A 10,473-nucleotide genomic window follows, 5' to 3' on the forward strand; every position below is an offset into this window, starting at 1 on the left:
GTGAAGCTTGAAAGAACGTGGGTTATTTATAAAACTCGAACACTATAATATGTTAATTATCGGTGGTTGCTTTGTGAAGGTTATATAAGTGGGTTATTTATAAATGTGCTCTACAATTTGCGTGGACAATTTATAAATTTGCTCTATAATTTGCATGGACAGTAAAACAGTAAGGGTATGGGAAACAAAGTAAATTAAAACATATAAATTGGCCATTGCAATGACTCACTTGGCCACCCATCTCTCACACTTGTTTGCATTTACCCTCCACCATCACCCTACACTCTCCCTTACATAGTGTATAACAGTAAGGGTTTATAAAAGTGGAAAACAATAAGGGTTTAGAAAACTGAGAAGGATAAGAACATTAGGGAAAGAAAATAAAAGGTTCTAAGAATGTATAACAATAAGGGTTTATAAAACTAGAAAACAATAAGGTTTTAATAAACTAAGAAGGATAAGGGTGTCAAGGAAAGAAAAGAAAGGGTTCTAAGAATGTATAACAGTAAGGGTTTATAAGATTGGAAAACAGTAAGGGTTTATAAAAGTGGAAGACAGTAAGGGTTTATAAAATTTGAAAAGGATAAGGGTTTAGAAAAATGAGAAGGATAAGAACATTTGGGAAAGAAAAGAAATGGTTCTACGAATATGTAACAGTAAGGGTTTATAAAACTGACACTAGTAGAAATATGGCCAATAAATGACCAGGTGACTAAAAATTTTAGTCACGACAAGTAAAAATGATGAAATTTTAGTCATTTTTTGCAACACAACTATAAATGACTAATTTGGTCATCGGGTAAGAAAACACAACTATAAATGACTAATTTGGTCATCGGGTAAGAAAACACAACTATAAATGACTAATTTGTTCATCAAGTAAGAAACACAACTAAATGATTAGTCACATTAATAAAAAATGACTAAATAAATGACTACTACTCCTCTATACTATTAGTCACGAGGTATCCCTCATTTGATAACACATTATACAAAAATTGGACATTAAATCAACAAGTATGGGGAATTAAATCAACAATTTCTATCACAAGAATTGGAATGCGCTCAACTACTAGGTACTTTCCCCTATTTATCTTTTAATTGAAAATGAAACAACATTGCTTTAATTATAAACTAGGTACGTTGTTTAAGGACAAACCTTAGTCGGTTATTTCTATGTGAAATTATTGAATCAAAACATTAGTGTCTCGCTTACACTATACACTTGCTAAAGTGGTACTACAAAATCAAATTATTTTCTACTTGACATGTATTTGAACTTGACTATTTATCAAAGAAGCTATGCACTTTCCCTTTGCACACCAACAGTCTCCAAGATTCTTCTCAATACTACCCATCTTTATATATGCATGCACATATGTATCATAGATTTAAATTTTTTGGACATCATTATATCGCAAAGACAAAACCATGCTAAAAAGACCAAATCACATGTGAACTATATAAAAATATAACATACTTATTGAACAAATTTGTTATAATCAGTACATTATGAAACCAATGACATATCTCTAGTTCCAAATATCACCTAAATCTGTATAAAAAAAATAAACCATCTCACATTAAGTAACAAATAAAGTTAAACACATTCTAACCCTCTTTTTATTGTTTATGGTTAGAATCAAGAGAGAGTTAGAGTTATAATTAAAATTAAAGTTTCAAGTAGGATAGAATAATAATACCCTAACTTAAATATTGGTATGTGCATAAGACATTTTTTTAAGACAACTAATATTTTGTCTTAAATATTAAATTATTATTTTAATTATCTTAAATTTAAAATTAAAATTATTTGAATAATTTAAATTAAAAATAAAGACAAAAGAAATGTATTTTCCAATATTAGGCGGCAAGGGGAGAGGAATGGGAGATGTGAATTTTTTTGTTTGCTAATTATTTTACAAAACTCTGTCTCCCAGAATCCCTCGCTTTGGAAGGAGCATCTCCATGATCTAGGCGGTAGCTTATTATCTCCTAGCTCGGTCACCCGTGTCTACCCGTCTTTGGATGCTATGGAGCCTGCAGGTATGTATTATTGCCTCTGCTCTTGGTTATGACTTTTTAAAAAGCGCAGGTATGTATTCTTTGCCCCTGGTTTTGAGATTCACTTCCACATCTTCCATACATACATCTTGCCCTGTTTGTGTTTCATTTCATTTTTTATTTATTTTTGCTTCGGTAGGGTTCGGCGTACCTATTGCACTGCTAATTTGTAAGTGTTTATTCATCTTATCCCATCGCGAGGGCATCATAACACTATGACAAGTCATGTCTGGGCATATAATGAATTCTCATGAATTTATTTTAGTTTAAACTATTTTTTAAGTGTTTCTTTTCATGAAGAGAAGTATCACTAGGGCGTATATTTCCACAAATTGTATTTCTAGTTTTTACCTAATCATATCATGCTTTAGGGATTAATGGGTTGGTTTCTTTATATGGTTAAATCACGATTTATAAACTATTGGGCTGGTTTGTTCAAATTTGGGATCCGATATGAAAATTTTCTAGTAGTATAATTTATATTTTTATGCTATTTGATTTGAGGAGATTTTTCTCTTTTCAACTTTTTAATAAGGAAGATTTTCTTTTTCAAAATTCAAGTGAAGAAAAGTTGAATGGTTTTAGTGATCATAATGATTTTATCTTGCTTTCCTGGGATCTTGTTCATACTGGGGGTGATTCTGATTAAAAAGAAGTATCTCATTCATATCTTTGACATAATCATGAGCAATTTCCTTTTTAAAAAATGGTTAGTTGTTATTACATCGTACTAGATGCCCCGGTAGGGTAAAGGGCATTGTAAACTCATTGCCTTTCATAAAGTGTTATATTATTTCACTTTCATTTTATCGACCGATTTATAATGTCAAAAGAGGCAAAGCTTATAATGCTCCTCAAATATTTGTGGGCATTTCAAATATGTATTTAGTTGGAAACTAGAGACCCAATGAAGGAGGTTTGAATTTTTGGTTGAATATGGATATTTAAATGTTTCTCTTTGGCTCTTTCGAGCAATCTTCTTACTATTATTTGGGAGATGAAAGCAAGACACAACTAGGACTGTGAAACAAAATCCATTGTCTTCAATAATGATTCATATATTGTCAATCCATATGGTTTTCTCAATATCTCCTCTTTAACATTTAAGATGCAAAATATGTAGACTGTCATTTGTTTATCTCTTTTAAGATCTGTGTTGACTACCAACAACCCTATGGACTGTTGTGTTCTTGTTTTATCTCCATTGGTCTTTGACTTTTGGCAAAGCTTCTCACATATCACTGTCATGAATCCATTGCTCTAACCTTATTTTCACTGTTGTAGCTTTTCCTCATTCACTGTGGTGCACTCTCATTAAATCTTTGACATTTTTTCATGAAGGATTTCACTGTCTCTCAGCCTTTGAACTATTAGCTACATTGGTCATGATTTGCATTGTCTATATTTGGCTTACAAAGACAACTATGCTATCATCTTTTGCCTCAGATTTGCCATAAGAGATTTACACTTTCCTTGTCACTTAAAACTTCATTTGTCTCATGCATTGATAATCAAGACGACCTCTATTCTTATTTTTGACTGATCTTTTGGTAATCATAATACCTCACTATGATTGTTATCAACTTATTGTTCTTGCTTTGTATTGCATTGTTGTTCTCAACTTTTAAGAGTAGTTCGATAGGAAAAAGTATTAGGCTTTTAATTAATGACAGTGATTGATAATGTTTTTCATGGCTGTCAAATTTTATTGATACTCTTTTAATATTATCCCAAGGTCATTGCCCTTCAATTTGATTTTGTAATCTTCATGTCTTTAAATTCTTCCACGATGTATTTCAACACTATCAATTACATTGATTTCAACTACAATGCCTTAAGACGCTTCTCTCATATAAATTTTGGTAGCTTTGATGGGATATCGAAAGCTTAACTATTTTGTTCAACAATTTTTTTTTATTTTTGGTATTGAAGAGATATTTGGTAGTTACTTTTGAATCCGTTTTGTAGATATTATTTAATGTTATGTTGTAGTTGTGGTAAATGTTTCCCCAAAACTAGTATGATCACATGTTAGGTGCTATTAACAACAAGTATTAGCACAGATTACTTCTTTTAGGAGTGTAAAAAACTAACCATCTATATCAGTATTAAATACTGCTATTACATCGTAAGTAGGGGAAGAATTGTTTATTTCAAAGTGGCTCAATGTTATCCGGGAATTTACTATTTTTCTCTTTACTTGTGTAACATCATTAAGACAAGCCTTTCAGGGAACAATACATTCCGGATCTTCATTGGCAATGTTCAAGTTACAGAAACAAAACTTCTTGAGCATATGTACTATTTTTCACGAGAAAATCATTTACAACTAATCACAACTAATTCTACAGATATAAGAATATGTCCACAAGAAGGATCCAAGATGAGGCCATTCATAAATGCGGCTAAAGCATAATAAATAGTAATTATCACCAATATGACACGCGTTGGAGATGGTACATTTATTTCTCCATCTTCTTCATTATACTCAGTTTATTCAGCTTAACAGGGATATCACCTAATATTTTAGTGGGCGTGACACAGTACTTGCTATTAGGAAAATAGTCACGATGAATGTTCTAGATGATTGGACAACAAGAGATCCATGTTTGCCTGCATATTTACCATTAACTAGTGTTATGTGCAATGAGGAAGACCCTCCATGAGTGACTACTATGTAAAATCCTTTCATTAACACACTTAAAAATTAATTAAAAACTTAGAGCAATGGATACATTAGGTGTCATTTTAGCAGTGAAGGCTATTAACCCACATAACTTAAACACTTTTCAGGAAATAAACAAATAGGGGTCTCACTGGCAACAGACCTCCAATCATAGCCAACTTAACAATATTAAAATGGTTAATAAGATAACTAGCCACATACTTGTCTTGGATATCCGGGAGTACAAACTTTAAGAAATAAGTGAACATTCTATTTTGCAGCCTATAAATGTGGTTTCCTCCAGTTTAACAAGTGACTAATAAATTTATGCTATTTATTTTAGTTGTTAGGCAACAATAATTTTTCAGGTTGTATTCCAGACCTTAGCACACTAAAGAACCTTATGACATTGTAACAGATCCTTTATAATTTGACAGTGATGTACTGCTTTTTCAATTACTATTCTTGGCCTTTTCTAGGGTTTTCATGCTCAAAAACACTGTCACCTGTTGTTCTGAGGTCCTTTGGACTGTAATAAGGCTTTCTACTCCTTTGTTGTATCCACTTGGATGTAGCCTTGATTCAATGTTCTAGGACTGTCACTATATTGTGACTGTCTTTTGCATTTTCTTTCACTAAAATCTGGCCTGTATGCTTTTGTTGATTGTGATTGTCACCTATAAAAGACACTATCATTACTATTGAAGCATTAACTCCACCTCATGATTGTACATTAATGTCTTTTAGCCTTCAACTTTTGACTGTTTTCTGCTCTTTGAGTCTAGAAGTTTGTACTATGGCTCTGAGATCTTGCAATGACTGTAACTCCTTTCTTGAATCATCATACCCCTAATGACTTCTATAACGGTATTATCCTTATGTATTAGATGGCTCTCCCTTTTGCTTGATACTTTATGACTGTAACTTCATCTATGTTCTTAGTGTTTGTATCTTCAAAGTGCTGCTACATACCCGTTTTCATGAGCTTAGGCACACATTGATATGGAGCCCATGTCTTTTCTATGGCTGCCCTACTCCTTCATGTAGCATTTTTTTGTGCTTTAATCAAACTGTGACATTGTGTAGTTCCCTTCTAACTATTGTTCATGTATCAAAGACTAGGTCTGTCTCTACACTTGAGATCTATAGGATTGTTCATGTTCTTTATACATTTTCTCTTTTGGTATTAGTCATAAACATGACTTTGCTTGAACTTGACTGGGTGGCTGTATTCAATTGTGATGGTTGGGCTGTTAACTATTCTCTTGATGTGGACTATGACTGTCTCTTTTGAATCATCTTGAGACTGTTATTGCTAATAGCATGATGACGGTCCCTGTCTTATTCTCCACTGTTTGATCATGAAGCTTGATGACTATATTCTACTGTGTACTCCTTGAATGAGCTGCCTCTTTGCTAAAATCTGTTTTAGTAGTCTTGTTGACAAGGTTCCAGTGATAATATTTATCATTTCATTGCCCTTTTGTGTTCAGAAAAATAGTCTTTAGTACTATAACTTGATTACACCCTACATTTTTTAGTGAGTCCTCCTTAGGTCTTATTGCTCAACATAAGCATATCTAACAAGATGTAGATATGATTGTCTTCAACCTTCAAATCTGATAATTTTGTGCTATGGACTGTCTTTAAGGCTTTTAGACAACTCAAATCCTTTGTCACTGTTAAAACCCCTATGGCTATTAATCGCATTATGACTGTTATCTCTTCTTTACTGATTCTGGCTGCTATTGGTGAAAGGCCGCAACACTATAATTTATCTTCCTACAACTATTTTGATTGTTGTAACTATTCTCTTCATTGGGATTAAAATGGACGGACATTTTGATAGTGAAAATACCACTTTATTGACTCTCAACTGCTCTTTATTGAAGACCTTGTCAGCACATGCATTGTAGATGCGAAGGCTGTTTTGTGATCACAATTCAACTTACATTGCCAAGTCCTCATTTACTGCTCAGGAACTCTATGACTGCACCTTGTGATGTTCATAAAGACCAAACCTAATCTTGAGCCAATGATGATGAAATTTTGTATATCTCTATTTTTTGGCAATGAATGCCATTCACTTTATTTTGTCATCTCTTCAGCTCCACGCTTGTGTGGATTTTCAAAGAAAAGTAAACAAAACCCTCTTACTAAATTTGATTGACAAATCTACCTCATGATATCATGGTTTAGACTTAACAAGGCATGTCTGTCTTATGAGCTTTGACTACATTTCTCTGACTGTGGCTACTCTGTCATAATCAATAAGATCCACTGTAGCATGCATTACACCTTTTGTTACAACCATGAACTAATTCTTCATACATTTATTGGGTTTCTTTCATATATGACTATCACATGCCATTGTGATCGAACCCTACTCTTTTTTTTCACCATAGATCTTTCTTTTGTTTTCATATAAATGGATCATGTGACTGCAAATTTTGACTTTATCCACTGTCCTCCTCCTTAATCTTACCTTGGAATACTTCCTTCTTTGTTTTAACACCTTGCAATCACTTGGGACTTTGATCAATTCACTGTTATAATTGCATTTTGAAAGGTCAAAAACACTGTCTTTTGGTTGCTTTGAAGATATTTTGTCGAACTTTTGAAACCCTGTCACTACATTATCTGCTCTTTAGTATGATCTGCAAACCTCTCTTAATGCAATATTTTTTGAACCTCTATCATTGCTCACATTTTCATATCTACTCTGAACTTTGGGAAAGCTGTTTAGAATAGTTTTGCTCATCTTTTCCCTAAACATGAAAATGCCCTTGACTTCTCTGAGATGTTAAACTGGGTCCTTGCACTCATTTAGCGGTAACTTTTCTTCTTTATATCTTATAACCTATCACATCACTACTATGACAGGAATGAAAAGCTATCTATATGGGAAAAACAACTAAAACCCCGAAGGAGAAGATTTTTCAAGAAGAAAAATGAAAAGAACTATAAATCAATTCCAACTCTTCAAAGGGAAGAGTACCTCAGATCAGTCATATAAATTTTTGAAGATTTGTAAACACTCTACATTTATGAGAAATAATGAGCACATCATAGCACTAGGGTATGGGAAAACTCTACCTCCTTATTTTGAAAACTCTCTGAAATCTGCCTACAGATTCTTGCATGTGTCATTGTGGCAAATCTTTCTACCAATGCATAAATGATTCCATGAAACTGATACTTTATCCACGAGCTCCCTCCCTTAATTTGTTGCTTTTCTTTGAGTGAAAGTCACTGTTCTTGGCAGCCATAGAAGAATAATCTGTGAAGGTGGGACTTGAACAAACTCCTAGAGATTATGATGTGGACAACTTAAATCCATTTAGGAGAATGGACATCATAAGCATGGTACCTGTCTATAAGGTGGAAGAATTGAAAAATTTTGTTGCCATGTTTAGCATATTACCTTTTGTTCTAGTCACTTGCATAATTCAGTAATAATTTTAACATTGTGTTGCTCCTTTTACAACAAGAAGCATTCCCATCTGCAAATGGTTAGACATTGTTAAAATCATCAAAAGCTGCTTTGGACAAGGGAAAACTTGATGAGGCTATTAACTATAGGACCAAGGTATTAAAATCATCTTAGGAAAAAGAAAAAGATAATTTGGTGATTCATATAATAATATATTCATCCTTTTAATCACATGTATTCCATGTAGTTCAATTCGTAGGCTTTGGCAAAGCTGGTTGCAATCTGTGGTCCTTAACATTGAATGATAGCTGGAGCATACAACTTACTGGTTGTTGTATTATATCATACAGGGGATTTCAATCAGGTATGTAGATATCAAGACTCTCTCTCTCTCTCTCACACACACACACACACACACACACACACACACCCCCACACACACACACAATCATGCGCGCATACCATGCACATGTGTGCACACATACACAAACCCTAAAGTAAAGTTGACTACAAAATTTTACATCCATCCACATTCCATCATAAATATCACAACCTAAATATAATGCAATATCATATGAATCAAATTGAATGAGAGCAACAAAGTTCTGGTTGGAAAAGTGGGTGCTAGAAGTTTCTTTAAGCTTGTGCAATGTCTCTATGAAAGCATGTAGAATTCTTGGTTCTAAAGCAACATAATCCACTATCTCTTCAAGTTATGGCTGCTCCAAAGCTTTTCACTAAGGTTCTCTTCGCTGCAAAGAAAGAGAAGGTCTCTTGAGTGTTGTCCAATTTGTGTCATGTGATGGCCTTCATGATTAACCCCCATTCATCTTGAATTTTAGATTCTTGAGGCTACAAACTATCTATGTTTCTGCCTTTAAGTTCTGTCTTTTCCTTCTTTTTCGACTATAGCTGTCCTTTATAGCTTTGCTCCTTGTTTTAATCTTGATTAAGTCACAAAACATTATGTCTTTTCACAAAGAACCATCTTTATAGTCTTTTGTTCACTATTATGACAGACCTTGCCATATTTCCCTTACATTTATGAACTTATGGCAATCTTTATCTCGACCTCCATTGTACGGTTGTAAACCTTTTTTGCATGTGATGTTCTTCTTCCTACTGTTAGGACAGTCTAGACATGGGACAAGTGATCAATGATTGTATTATTTACTTTCAATGCTAAGTTTACAACAATGTCTTTTCATTCACTACCTTTCCTTGTCTTAAGTTTTGTCCTTTGCTTTGCACATGGACTTGTCTTCATCATTGATCTTTGTTGTCCTTTAAGTCTTGTATTCATGCTTTTCTCTAACACTGTGATGGTCTGCTATGATTGTTTTAGGTTGATTCACATAGTTTGTTGCTCTTAGTAGGTACATTTATTGTTGGTTTATTATAATTTCATCTACACCATCATTGTCACACTGTTGGAGTCCAACTAACCTGTTGAAAAGGTTGCTTAGTTTGCAGATTGGAGAGAGAACAAAAAAACAAGGATTTCTATATCCTAACAGTCTATTCCTTGGTGTAGATAAAAATACTACTTCTTGTGCTCTGATACCAATTTTAGGCCAGGAAATTGGATTGCAGATTAAAAACAGGGATGAGCAGAAACTGGATGGAGAATAATTTTAAACCCTAATAGCCTATTCCTTGGTGTAAATGACAGAATGCTCCCCGTGTTCTAATACCAATGTCAGGCCAGGAAATTGGACTGCAAAGCAAATTTAAAACTGTATTGATGCAAAAACCAAAATTGAATTACTGTCGCTCTTTACAAAGCACATATTTATTAATCTCAAAAGATTGTTCTGCTCATCTTCTGAGATGACTCTTCAGCTTCACTTACAACTGTGTAATAGCAGTAAAAATATCATTATTCCCTAGGATTATGTACATTAGCACTTGGTGCATCCTTGCTATTAATTGCATTTTGCTTGTAAATTTGGCCATGATTTTGCATCCTACAGTCTATTGCAAGTTGCTATTATGTTAAAATGTGGGTTTGAATCAGAACTTATTAATGCAATTGTTATAACTGTAAGTCATTTTTCCTTTTAGTTTCAGTTCGTTTTGTGACCATTTGACATATTTATGCAATCTTTTATTTTTGACACATGTTTGATTTCAATGATACTCACAAAAGCTTAATGGTATTTGTTCATATATCCCACCAAACAGTTTCGACCAAAAATGATTACAACAGTTCCACCATTTGATGCTAAAAGGGTTGAATCTGTTAGGATAACCGGTGAACAATTGAGAGAGGGGGGGGGGGGTGTGGGGGGGTGAATCAGTTGTTAACAGA

General features: G+C 33.6%; 1 long non-coding RNA gene across 2 annotated transcripts; it reads left to right on the forward strand.

Moving 5' to 3' along the window:
• The first annotated feature begins 1,880 nt into the window (after positions 1 to 1,880).
• On the forward strand, positions 1,881 to 10,120 carry LOC131074653 (uncharacterized). Of its 2 annotated transcripts, none has more exons than XR_009113095.2 (2): positions 1,881 to 8,318; positions 8,410 to 10,120. It is a non-coding gene; the product is annotated as an uncharacterized LOC131074653 (long non-coding RNA). The 2 variants fall into 2 exon arrangements; XR_009113094.2 differs by having other exon boundaries at positions 1,881 to 2,046.
• Positions 10,121 to 10,473: the final 353 nt, after the last annotated feature.

The sequence above is a fragment of the Cryptomeria japonica genome, chromosome 4, assembly GCF_030272615.1.
Source record: "Cryptomeria japonica chromosome 4, Sugi_1.0, whole genome shotgun sequence".
Classification (NCBI taxonomy): Eukaryota; Viridiplantae; Streptophyta; class Pinopsida; order Cupressales; family Cupressaceae; genus Cryptomeria; species Cryptomeria japonica.